General features: G+C 36.7%; 1 protein-coding gene across 1 annotated transcript in view; it reads right to left on the reverse strand.

Annotated features, from left to right (window-relative positions):
* lrp1bb (low density lipoprotein receptor-related protein 1Bb) overlaps positions 1-14,363 on the reverse strand; it is a 308,255-nt gene that overhangs the window by 261,150 nt on the left and 32,742 nt on the right. The gene's annotated exons all lie outside the window — the stretch shown is intronic.

Genomic DNA, 14,363 nt, shown 5'->3' on the forward strand with positions numbered 1-14,363 from the left:
GTAACATGGAAAGAGTGAATGGAACATCAGTCTGTCGATACATTACGCCTCTCTCATTTAAAAGCTTGTCATAATAACTTAGCTCTAATTACTGATTGAGGCACCCACTCTGGAAATCTGAATCACATGACCACATGTCTGAGCTAACCAATGGCATTAGTAGGCGCTCCAGATCCAATCTGCGAGAGATAGAGCAACCGATTCGTCTCCATCACTCTCAGGGACTCGAGATAGCCCTTTCTCTCATCTCTTCAACCACGATTAGTGAGATGAATTCCAAGCTAAGTGCTTGGAATTTGTCCTCTCCAGGATAGGATCTCTAGGGACAAAGCTCATTCTACTGGGCAGTCACTCAGCTGCGGCCTCTCGTTTTGATAAGTTATCATTAACCGGCAGTGCTCTCCATCAAAAAAAGTCTGCTTGTCCGCCCCTGTGCCTGGCTGTTGCACGCCTCATTCCACCTATCTCTGATGACCATCACCTCCCCTACCTACTACCTTTTCCAGTGCTACTGCTAGTGCCATGAAAGGAGATAATGTCTCAATAATAGGTCACAACGATCAACATCATGAAACAAACAATTAGGCTTATGCATTGGTTGTTGATTGAATTTTGAGATGCAAGTGTTGCACTCAAAAGTGAAGGCAGATGAACGTGAGTTTGCTGGGACGGGATTTAAGCAGGCCAGACGATTGGAGAAGTCCAGCATATATCAGCAAAACAAAAAGTCTAAGAAGATCCAATTAGTATGACATCTTGATTAAACATTACGATATCAAAATAAAACATTTACATGGATAAATAAATCACAATAAGATTTATAACATGCATTTGGAAAATCTATGAATTTACATTGACTTTTTTTTTTTTTTTTTAACTGCAATTGTTGAAGATGGTTCAGGAAAAACAAAACAAAATTGACAATTCATGCGTACAGTATATTCACTGTTTAGCATTGCTATTCCCACCTCCAAATTTCTCTGGAATGCAGCATTAAAGAGTGATTAATCGACAAGTCCTTCAGGTACTTTTAGATATTTCGGAGTTTTACGCATCCCTACTTGCCATATTTCATATTCAGTTCCAGACATGCAAATGCATCTGCTGACATACATTTAGCAAGGTCTAATTCTCTTTCCTTCTTGTGCATAAAAAGGTACGTCCTTCAAAACTAGATTTATTCATTTAAAGAGTGCTCCATCCCAGGTGATGAATTCAGGCAATTTAGACAGATTTAAAAAGGCAATCTCAGATCTAACAATGATAAGAATTTCATCAGAATTTCTTCCAATGATTCACATTGATCAAGCACTTGACATTGGTGCCATATTAATCCAATTTTCAAAACATGAGTATTCAAATCAAGGCTAAAGATGCCTTTATAAAAGGCTAATTAAAAATAAAGAATAATTCAGACTTTAACAATTCTTTCCCTCATTTCTTTTCGGCTCCAAGCCAAATTGTATGCAGTGTGGGATGGTATTTCCCACACAGTTCAGAGGGAAAGTGAATACTAATGTGTATTGCCAAGAAAGACCACAGAAGTGTAAACATGAACTTCTGCTCTACTCACCAATCACCCTCTTTTTTTTTTTTGCACATATTCTATCATTTGTTTAACAAGCTCATTAAGTGTTGAGAATTGAGAGTGCCCAGTGATGCCAAAGTGCATCACTCTTTGCTCCTGTAAAGATTCCTATTTAGCTCACTTGTCCTGTTTGTTTCCAGAGACCAGACACCTCATGCACAGAGGTTTATGTGGCGAGATAATGGAGAGCAATAGAATGATGTGGGAGTTACCATGAAGACTTCTCTTACCTCCAAGAGTGAGAAGACAATCACCCACTATGTAATTGAAATGACCTGCTGACCATTTGCTTTCTTTTACCCCTCCACACAAGCTGATTCCCATTTCAAAATGGGAGGGGAGGAGGGAGGGGGGGATAACAGTGAGTATGCGAGGAGTGGATCTGATGTGCGGAGGTGGAATAGTAGCGTGAAGCATCTGTACAAAGATTCAACTCTGGATTGGCACCTCTCAGAGTTTAGGTCTTTAGAGGAGGCTATTTTTGATGAGCACAGCTTTGAGAATTCATGCAGTATAGAGGTGTTATTTTTACAGAAGGGAGAGGGATGACTATTACACTGCTGAGACTATTTGACTGGAATGGGCTCAAAAGTACTCTGACAAATAACTCTGACACGTAACACTCTGTCAGCAACATGCTCAATTTGTAGCTCCAGTAAGAAAAGGTCACATCAGTAAGAAAGGCTACGTTATTGAGTCAGTCCTGTTATGGACATAATTAACGAACAAAGGGAGAAGCAGAGTCTAAGTTGGTGTTAACCTTGTCAGTGGAATTACTTTTCAAGTTATTTGTGTCAATCACAACGACGATGAGACGAAAAATAAATAATAATTCTTAAAAACTAAATACAAATGAAAAAGCACATACAATTACTAAAGCAAAAAGCTGAAAATATAAAATAAAAGCTAGCTTAATTCAAAATAGTAAAACTATTATATAACAGTGTATAAATAATAATAAAATAACACTGTTCAAATTGCAAATGTCTGTGGTGGCCTTCACAGGCCAAGACACTGCTATTGAGATGAATGAGAATGCTAACGGATAGCTTTCTTCATGTATTACAGACCTCCTTAGTAAGAACCGCCTCACTTCACTGCCAGTGACCACCTTGAGACCGCAGACGTTCTCTGCGGTATTTAATTCCACATCCACTAAACTCAGCTGGAATCAAAGAACAAGTGCTGAACATGGTGGATAAATGATATTAAAGAAACCCACAGTAATTGAAGCAAGTATCCAAGCTGCAGCTCCAAAATATTTGTACATGTTTGAAGTTCATGTTACCTTCCTATATTTTGCTGTTGGAGCAAAATGAACACCAGTGGCTTGGCAAAAAAAAAGTCCTCAGAAAGTCATCACTTATACTGTATAAATACTTTTTATGCCATGCATAAAAAATGAGACCACAAATGGAAATGGCTCCTCAGCTCGGTGAAGTCGTGAGCAAAGCAATTGAAACCTGTAATGGAATGTATGTCTATCTGCCTCTACTTTCATCCACGTTCCTCTCAGGGTCAAATTCCACCGTGCTTTGAATCACGCTAAAGATGTTTGACAGAATGACAAGGCGTCGTTACCGAGATTCGTCATATAGAAACAGTGGCATGTATTGATCAACGGCTCTAAATGCTATTTGACTGATGCATAATTTATCAGTTTGCACAATAGGAAATGCAGAACAATCTCATTTCTTGATGCCAGCCCAATAAAATTGGAGCTGCTCTCAGTGGAGATTACAGTGAAGAAACAAATAAAAGAAAAACAAGCCACTCTGAGGCAAAGCGAGCGCTTCCATTTTCACAAGTAAAGGAAACGACACTGCAGGTGGACATGGGTTTAATTACCCTGAAAATCACACAGCACTCCCTGCACTGAAGCTTATGTCCTGTGACAATGATGCGAGAGCTCCGAATCTGGGCGCCAAGGCCAATGTCGGAGAGAAAAAGCATATTCATCTCTTTGCAGGGTTAAAGGAGGAAACCCTGCTGCAAATATCTTCCCCCCCATCGGGATTCAATACCTGACCAAAGTCACTCCAAGGTGATATCTGGCTGAATTGAACATTGGGTGTCTCTTGACTGTTCATTATTAATTCAGTCTCTGGCTCATGGGTGCCACAGTATCATTTCAAAGGCAGAGATGAGAAATTGAAGAGCAAGGGGAGTAATACTGCAGCTTTGCTTTCTAACCTGCCTCCTCCTGCCTGTCAGTGTAGCCACTCAAATGATGAGGATCACCAGCAAGCCCCTCCTGTGCTCTGAGAGCAAATGCCTTTGGGTACAGAAACCTTGGTGGCTCAAAGAGAAATCTGGAATAAAGTTAGTACATAGCTAATGTCCATTTAAATTCTACATGCACAATAGTTTCAAATCTTAAGTGACAGATGAGTGGCAATGTATTGAAATTCTAGGGTAAACTATTAGGCTAAGTAAAGATTGTTCCGTTTCAACAAAAAAAGATGCCTACCCTCAACACAGGATGACAAAGAGATAAAAAGTACCTTATGCCCACCAAGGCTGATAAAAAATAGAGAAAGACAGTAATATTGTGAGGTTAAATATATTCAAAGCTGAATTTCCAGCAGCCATTACTCCAGTCTTCGGTCACCATCATTCTAATAATGCTGATTTGGTGCTCAAGAATTCTTGTATTTTTTTATCAGTGTTTATATTCTTTGATGAATATAAAGTCAAAAGAACATTATTTTTTTAATCGATAAATTTAGTAACATGATACATTTCTTTTCTGTCACTTTTAATTAATGTGTCCTTGCTGAATAAAAGTAGGGTTAAGGGTTAATTTCCTTCTTACTGACCCCAAACTTTTGAAAGGTATTGTAAATGGTGTCCTCTACAATACCATTAAGTTAAAACCTATTATATTAAAAAGAGAGTTGATGATTTAGCCTAAAATGAATTGGAATTAAAGCATCTTAAAGCCTTTTATGTTAATTTTATGTTGGATAATAGTTACGGACGGATGGACGGAATAAAATAAATAAATAAATAAATAAAGGGACGCCAATTGAATTATTTTCATAGATAATGTCTCTTGAGGAAATTTCTGGAGAGCTAAAAATAAAACCAATTTCTCAGGAAAACAAAAAAATAGGCCTATAGACTTTGACATGCAGTTTACAGACTTCCAGCATTATCTTTGAAATTATACTATAAAAAGAGAACAGAAAGAAAATCTTTGTGTTTACAGAAGCAAAACAAATTTGACCACAAGTGTCGGTGACGGACAAGTTCAAATTTGCGTCACACTCTTGATGTCTCAGCAAAGCAAATAAAGCTGAAGCTAAACATAATAAATGTTTACAGAAGGATTACTTGATTGTATCACTTAAAACCACAGCAGACGGGCAGCAGTACAATCACAGCTTGTGATCTATTCTGATCCATGAGTCTCTTTTTTTGTTTATTCAGGGCTGACAATATGTTGAGTGCTCTGAGACATGGCCTCAAATGCAGCCCTTTTATCTACATCGTTTTTTAAGGGATGCCAAGGTGGTTGGCACCACAGAGAGCTGAGAGGGGACCGCAGCAACAGCTGTCCTCGCAAAAATAAATGTTCCAAGCAGAGGCACATCTTTGACATTGGGACAAACACTATTCTCCTAGATGCGATCGCTCCGCAATTCATCATGAAAACATATCACCAAGAATCACAGCAGTGTTTGTGAGAAGCCTCTGGCTATAATGCCTACTGAACAGAGAGAAAAGCATTCATTTAGTACTGCCTCACAGTGATGATAGGATGAGAGTATAGAGCGATATTGTTCATCAACAGATCCATACACCTGCCCATCACTAGATCCATAAAGTCTTATTAAAGGCTATGGTACAGCGAGGCTGATAAAAGGCCAGGGTCACTGCTGTAATATCAGTCTGCGCTGCTTTAGGCTTTCACTGTCGAGCACACTCACTGTTAAATGTCACACAGACAACATAGTAAACTGTTAAAGGATTAGTTCACAGAAAAACAAACATTCTGTGTCATAACTTACTCACTGTCAAGTTGTTCCAAACCTGTATGACTTACTTTCTTCAATGGACGACAATACCGTCCATACTCATCCATTATATTTACATTCATGTATAAACACTACAGTTTAAAGGTTTTGAAGGTTAATCAAAAATACAGTAAAAACAGTAATACTGTGAATACTTCAAATGACTGTTTTCTAGTTTTATTAAACCGCAATTTATTACTGTGATAAAAAAGCTGAATTGACATGCAGTTGACATGCTTCAGATATTATTCTAATATGCTGATTTGGTGCTCAAGAAACATTTTTCAGGTTTATTTGATGAACAGAGTTCAAAAGAACATTTATTTGAAATAGAAATACTTTGTAAGTTAACATAATAGATGTATTTGCTGTCACGTTTGATCAATTTAATCCATCCTTGCTAAATAAAATTATTAGTTTTTCAAAAAGATTATCTTTTAAATGGTTGTTTATATATACACACATCTTTTGAAGCAGTGTAAAAGATTTGTGTGACAGACTGTTATTCACCAAAAATAAAATAAAAAAATAATCTTGATTATTTATGAGAGAAGCAGTAATGTCTGATTCATGAATTAATCTGTCTTCTGAGTCAGACTTTTTTAATGAATCTGGTTTATCTGGTTGACCAAACATGTTTTTGACCAAACATGGACATGGTCTTCAGTTTAATTCTGGTCACAGTGGTTAACAGCTCAAATGGAGAGGAAAATGATCAGTAAATAACTGTACGGCTTCAAAAAACTAATATATACATAAAATAAGCCATACAGAGCTTCACGGTGACCTTTTTTGAAGTTTGAAAATAACAGCCTCTGTTCATTTTGTTTTCACAGAAGGGGGCGGTGGGGGGGTTAAAAGTTAATTTATCCTTTTTTGTTCAATGGAAGAAATAAAATCATACAAGTTTAGTATTCATAAGGGTAAATAAACAACAACAAACACCTTTAACAGCATTCCACCATGAAGAATAAACATTTATATTTGTACTTCATTGATCAAACTAATTATTTACTTTGCAACGAGTGATGATGAAGAACAGCTACAGAGTAATCAAGCACAATTGAATTACAAAATATGAAAAGTGTTACAAATTCTGAAAACGATCAGGGCTGTTTCATGAGTCACTGAAATAAATGTCAATGAGTCATACTTAGCCAAAGGCAATTTGCATGCAAATTGACTCTTGGTTTGATATGATAAAAGAAACAAAGAAAAATAAAATAAAAACACACAATGTCACACTTACAACATGAATGGCATTCAACAAAAAACAAACTCCTGAGGCAGTGATCCTTCCGGTAGAGCTGATTAAATTACAGCCACCTCACGGCTGAGCAAAGTGACTCACAACTAGGTCGAGCGACCCATCAGAAACGCATAAAACAGTGTGACACAGCTACATTGTGACTTGGAAGGGTACTCCATCACTCCATGTCGAAAGATTAATGGTGGAGAATGTCACAGGGAATAAGGTCATGCACTGAGAGACCTGGCGTTAGGGAGGCCATGTCTGTAGTCTGCTTTCCAGCCAATCGGAGATCCAACAGCACCCTACTGGTAGAGACATGTCCATAACTAAATATACATGATTAAATCATTCAACTAACGGCTTGTCAGGACCACACAACATGTACAGGAGAGTGTTAAAGGGCACAGTGAAAAACTATGCTTTTTTTTCAGAGTTTTAACCCTTGTGTTTATGCATTGCTAAAAGCCCAAAAAGAATTAGTTTGGTCACAAGAGGGGGGACAATATGTTACCTTGAACAGAACCTTACGCCGCATGTAGAGCATGGCATCTGAACCTCATTAAGAGGCTTAGTGGTCCCATCAAAAAGCAATATGCTATTAGACTCACTACACTGAGCTTCCATTTGTGGACACTGTGAAGATCTACAACAATGGACTCAAACATGCTCATTACAGCCACCCTCAATTATTTGTCTGTTCCAGATAATGAATTTGTCTTTCAAAAGTGCAGGAACGGATTTTCTTTTAATATAATCATACGAGAATGTGTGTGTGTGGGAGTGATTTTTTTTGGCGGTGAAAAAGAGACGGCTGTGATTAGCTGAATCTCTCAGGCCCATAAAACGTAGCAAACACAACCTTCTCAGGTCACAGAGCAAAATAGATAGATATAGATTTGTGTCTAAGCCCTGGCTTCATCTTTCTATCCAAATGTCTATACATCACACTTTAAATGACTGTAAACGTTTTAAAATAAATAAATGCAGTGAATATAAAATTAAATCAATCACAATTGATGGAAGTACATCTATCATTACAATTTGTAATAAACAAACTACTGTTAAAAGGTTTGGGATTTGTATATAGAAGTCAAATTTCACTTATAAAAATATTAATTTGTAAATATGACTGTTAGGGATGCACAATATATTGGCCACCATATCGGTATTGGCCAATATATGTTCATTTTTAATGTTATCGGCCCGATAAGAAATTTTGGCCGATATATTAAAGCCGATAAATAATTGATTATTTCCTTTAGTTGAGACACTTCAGGTGCGTACTGTTCGCCATGGTGGTTTTAAATTGCTTGAAATATGATTTAAATCACTTCAAAAAAGAAAATACAGTTAAGTGCAACGTGCACCGCAAGAGTCATAAAGGCTACATACAATTATGATAACATTATAATTGTGTGCTTGGAACATGGCTTTTAATGGTGAAACTTGTTTTATAAAATAAAAATAAATATTTTTTTAGATTTATTGGCCAATATATTGGTTATCAACTTTCAAATATAAAGAATTATCGGTTATCGACCAACATTTTCATATCGGTGCATCCCTAATGACTGTATATATGATCATACAAAGAATGACTAAACATTGAAGATACTAGTGCATGATATAATTTTACCACTGAGGACCTGCAGTGATTGATGGTAGCTTGTTAGGTTTGTGCTGTTGTGTTAATGTCGAGCGGCAGAGAGTTTCATGTCAAGACTGGAGCAGTCTGCTGATACCCACGATTCCAATGAGCCAGACCCAAGTGACTGATGATCCCAGAGATGCATACTGCTTACGCTGCAAAATAGCACCATAAACAAATGAGTAAAGACTAGAAAAATCACCTGTGATTCATCCCATACAACACTGGTGCTTAATGTGTATAGATATTTAATTCCATGCTCAGCATAAAAACTTAAATTGGATTTGTGTCATATATCACTTCCTTTAAAACACTGCAGCATCCTCAACAACTGTTTTGTTCCTCGCGCCGCTTTCTTTCTAAATAATAAAGTGAGAAAGTCAGATACCTCAGTGAAAATCTTGGATTCTAAAAACACAATTAACAGAAGAAATTTTAAGGGAAGGGATAGAATGTATTTCTTAAACATTGACTTAAATGAGTGAGACATCCTGCACTATTTCTATGCTACTAAGTTCTTGCTTCCACTGAAACACAAGCTGTTATTTGCATCATTCTCAAATCATGCTGGAGAATATGATCATCAGGTTTTACACACACTTGTGTAGTTCATGCAGCTCGAGTGCTGCTGTCATTAAAGTTGCGATGGAACTGAAGTAGCGACAGATCTTCTATATTGTGATGAGTGAAACAGATTATCGAAAAAGAAAAAAAAGTAGGTTGGGTTCTTGGTTCAATCCATTGGTTGATTGGATGGAGGCAGATCTGAATGTGAGCTTGATGTAGATTGTAAGTAAGCAGCAGGGTTTAGGCAGACAATGATACATGATGATACATCATCAGAGAGGAGTCATGATTGATTAATGGCATTTTGATCAATAATTGCGAGGTCTAAAAAAAAGTGAAAAATAAAACGTTTGCATGGATGAGATGTTCTCAATTACATCAATTGCATGCATTTCTTGTTTTTTTCTACATTTTCTGAATTCTTTTTCACTCAAATTATATAAACAATGTGCAATTAAACAATCTGTAATAAATTATAAAAAATAAAAAAGCTTTATCACTAGTGGTCTCTGATTTTTCAACCCTACGATGTATAAATAGTGCAGCACAAAAGCTTTTAGGCTACATAAGCTTTTCACAGCTGAACTGTTGAAAGACTGTAATTACATATAACATTGACTTTACCACATTAACATACTGTAATGGCTAATGGCTCTGTCAATAGCAATACCATGACTATTATTTACACAAACAACAAGGCTTAGAATTTTTTTTTTTAAAGCATTCAAAGCACTTGATGTTTGTCTCAAGGAGGTCCTAAGCCTTGCAAAAGTCTAATACTAAAACTTGCGCAAAAATACATATTTAAAAAAAACTACAAGTCGGAGGGATGCTTGAGTGCCATATTGAAAACCAACACTTAAGCCCTGTTCACACTGCCAGCGACACACAGCGACAAAGCGACATGATCCCATTAATTTTCAATGGAGAGCTGGCGACCTCCGGCGACACGGGAGACAGTGACCATTGGCGACAGAATGTAGGTGTGCTGGTCACGCAACGAAATTTCTGAAAAGTAAACTTCATCCAATTGAGCAGAGAATTGATATGGGAGTGAAGACTGTCAGTAGAGCTCACACGTCAGTCACCGTCTAGAGTGCAGGCAAGTTTCGGAGCGATTTCACTGTTTTATATGACCACATATGGATATTATAAAATAATGCATGGAAAAGAAACTGTCGGCAGTCTTAGTGAGTTTGATTCATACATTGATAACGTGTGATAATTATATGATCAGTTTTGCTGTAGTTTATATCACAACACTCTCAAATAACAGAATACTTTTAATTTGTTTAAGTCTAATTAGAATGATCGTTAATTATTTTAAGTAAAATTATAATTATATCTTAGATATAGCAATATATAAATTGTGATTGCAAATTCTAAAGATAATGCACACAAGCGTCCTTATAGTACACAGACTAGCGACGTACAGCGACAAAGTTTTTTTACGCTTTTTTACGTTTTTAAACGGAAGACGATTTAAATCGACCCTTCAGCAATCTAAATGTATATGGTTATATCATTGGTACTTTAAAAGGAATGAATTTAAGACCAAACATCTCCAAGATGGTTTTACTGTGCCAGCTGTCTAAAGCTAAAGCACACCATGCTGTCAGCACACCAATTAAAAAAAAAAAAAAAAAAATTGTGAAGCAGTATACTCAGGAGAGAAGCATACATTAAATATTGTACATATGCCAATAATCTAGAATTCGCCATTTCACAACACAACACAAATATGACATACATGCCCTGCAACAAACTGACATGAACACGCATCGACTGAACAATTCCATGGTGATTTTCATATATTAAAAAAGTGCCTTGGACAACAACTGCTGTAGTGCCATTGATAACTGACACACTAAAGCAGTGAATTGGCATTGTGCAATTGCAAACATCCTGTTTCACACCCCGTAAATTGGCTCAGTGCGCTGGCATGTATTGTTGAGCCCAGAGCTGTTCTCTCATTAGAAGAGTTTGGGCTACATTACCCAAGTATCTGGAAATCTGATCACAGAGGAGCATCTGCAGCCAAACCCGTCTGCCACAGCGGCCGGAATCCTGAAAAACACTTCCTGATGCCAAAGTATGATTTGATTGAATTAGTGAGAAGGAACAGAAAGGAGGCAATATGTTGTCTAGTAACCATGTTAAAAGAATAGTTCACCCAAAAATGAAAATTTATTATTTACTCACCCTATTGTCATGCTAAATCAGCACGCTGTAAAAAAAATTCTGTGGAACACAAAATAGTCTTGGAACACTTCATAGTGACCATGGATTGCAAAGCTCACAAAGGACCAAAAACAACATAAAAAAAAAAAAAACATGAAATTAGTCTGTATGACATGTGCGCTGTATTATAAGTCTTATGAAGTCATATGATAGCTTGATATGATGAACAAATTGAAATTTAGGTTGTTTTTCACTGATAATTTTCCCCTTGCTTTAGCATATAATATATATATATATATAATATTATTGCACTACTCCAAGACATATGAAAAAAAATTACTGTTAATTAAAGGTTGTATCAGCGATTTCAGGCCCAAAAAAGGGCCAAACATAAATGATCACATTCATCTAATCTTTCCAAACGATCCGCTAGCTGCCCGCCCCATAAGCAGGCCGTCAAAAAAACGTGTCTCTGTAGGCAGCCTAGGCTCTGAGATCTGCACACAAAAACAATTGGTTTCACCAACCACTCAAAACCAAAATAAATAGTGTTCCAACCAATCACCGACAGGGGGTGGGTGTTGTGAGGTTTTGCGCTCGTGCACGGCTGCACGCGAAGTCGGAGCTGAAGAAGAAGCCAGCGTCTATCAACGAACAAGAGAAATTGAACATGGCTGAGTCAATCCCCAAGAGGAGGAGGAGGATTAGGGCGAGGGAATACCATCGTGTTTATTCCAAGACACGAATAGTTATCGGGAAGGCTTTTGAAAGGTGGAGAGTGGAAAATTTAATCGGACGCCGAGGTTGCACTGTTTCTTCTGGACAGGTGAGTAGCTGCTAGTGCTGATTTGTTTGGATGTGAACTGTGTGTGAAAATATCCTTCTTGAAAAAATATGAGCGAAGCTCGACTAAACTTGGGTAGCTCTAGCTAACGTAGGCGACATTATGCTGAACAGAGTGAATATCAGATGTCTGTCGCTTTAAGAAATGCGTGTGCATGATCGTTTTTTTCATGATGCACGAAACGGGAGGGAGGGCGAGCTAACTTGGTTTGTTTGGGATCTCGCTTCAAACACAAACAGAAGTGACGTCACCCACAATCGCTGATACAACCTTTAAAATGCTAAATTTGATATTACATTGTGGGTATAAATGAATAGGCTTGGACTTGGTGCTGGTAACCCAATTCACAGGAGGGAAGGAGGTTGTTGGTCAAGATCTCGCGATACATCGCCCCATCCATCCTCCCCTCAATACGGTGCAGTCGTCCTGTCCCCTTTGCAGAAAAGCACCCCCAAAGAATGATGTTTCCACTTCCATGCTTCACGGTTGGGATGGTGTTCTTGGGGTTGTACTCATCCTTCTTCTTCCTCCAAACACGGCAAGTGGAGTTTAGACCAAAAAGCTCTATTTTTGTCTCATCAGACCACATGACCTTCTCCCATTCCTCCTCTGGATCATCCAGATGGTCATTGGCAAACTTCAGACGGGCCTGGACATGCGCTGGCTTGAGCAGGGGGACCTTGCGTGCGCTGCAGGATTTTAATCCATTACAGCGTAGTGTGTTACTAATGGTTTTCTTTGAGACTGTGGTCCCAGCTCTCTTCAGGTCATTGACCAGGTCCTGCCATGTAGTTCTGGGCTGATCCCTCACCTTCCTCATGATCATTGATGCCCCACGAGGTGAGATCTTGCATGGTGCCCCAGACCGAGGGAGATTGACCGTCATCTTGAACTTCTTCCATTTTCTAATAATTGCGCCAACAGTTGTTGCCTTCTCACCAAGCTGCTTGCCTATTGTCCTGTAGCCCATCCCAGCCTTGTGCAGGTCTACAATTTTATCCCTGATGTCCTTACACAGCTCTCTGGTCTTGGCCATTGTGGAGAGGTTGAAGTCTGTTTGATTGAGTGTGTGGACAGGTGTCTTTTATACAGGTAATGAGATCAAACAGGTGCAGTTAATACAGGTAATGAGTGGAGAACAGGAAGGCTTCTTAAAGAAAAACTAACAGGTCTGTGAGAGCCGGAATTCTTACTGGTTGGTAGGTGATCAAATACTTATGTCATGCAATAAAATGCTAATTAATTATTTAAAAATCATACAATGTGATTTTCTGGATTTTTATTTTAGATTCCGTCTCTCACAGTTGAAGAGTACTACCTATGATAAAAATGACAGACTTCTACATGCTTTGTAAGTGGGAAAACCTGCAAAATCGGCAGTGTATCAAATACTTGTTCTCCCCACTGTATATATATATATATATATATATATGTATATATATATATATATATGTGTATATATATATATATATATATATATATGTGTGTATATATATATATATATATATATATATATATATATATATATATATGTATATATATATATATATATGTATATATATATATATATATGTATATGTATATATATATATATGTATATGTATATATGTATATGTATATGTATATATATATATATATGTATATATGTATATGTATATGTATATATATATATATGTATATATATATACATATATATATATATATATATATATATATATATATATATATATATATATATATATAAAAGCATACAGGTTTAGAACGACATGAAGAGTAAATAATGACAATTTTCGGGTAGAATATTTAAAATGTACAAATATTAAATTTTTATGTGAACTAATTCTTTAAATTATAAGTGAATATGGTTTCAGGATTTTTTTTCATGACTACTATAATAATACTGATGTAAAACTAACATATAGAATATCCTAATAAATCTTATTTAAAAAATAAACTAAGCTTAAGTCATCTTGTATGGTCGCCATGGCTGCATTTATTTAATAAAAAAGGGTAAAAACTAGTAATATTATTATAAAAGGGTAATATTGTGAAATATTTAAAATAACTCTTTTCTATTTTAATATATTTTAAATTCTAATTTAATTTTTTGCTGGCAAACATTTTGTTTAAAAATAAATAAATGAAATTCTACTGACCTCAAACTTTTCAAAGTTAGTAAAGTGTACAGGGCAAACTAACCATCAAATAAAAAATTAACCATTTACTGTTGCAACTCTTTTTTCCCCCACTGGCCCAACACCAGC

Source organism: Rutilus rutilus (genome assembly GCF_951802725.1).
Source record: "Rutilus rutilus genome assembly, chromosome: 10".
Classification (NCBI taxonomy): domain Eukaryota; kingdom Metazoa; phylum Chordata; class Actinopteri; order Cypriniformes; family Leuciscidae; genus Rutilus; species Rutilus rutilus.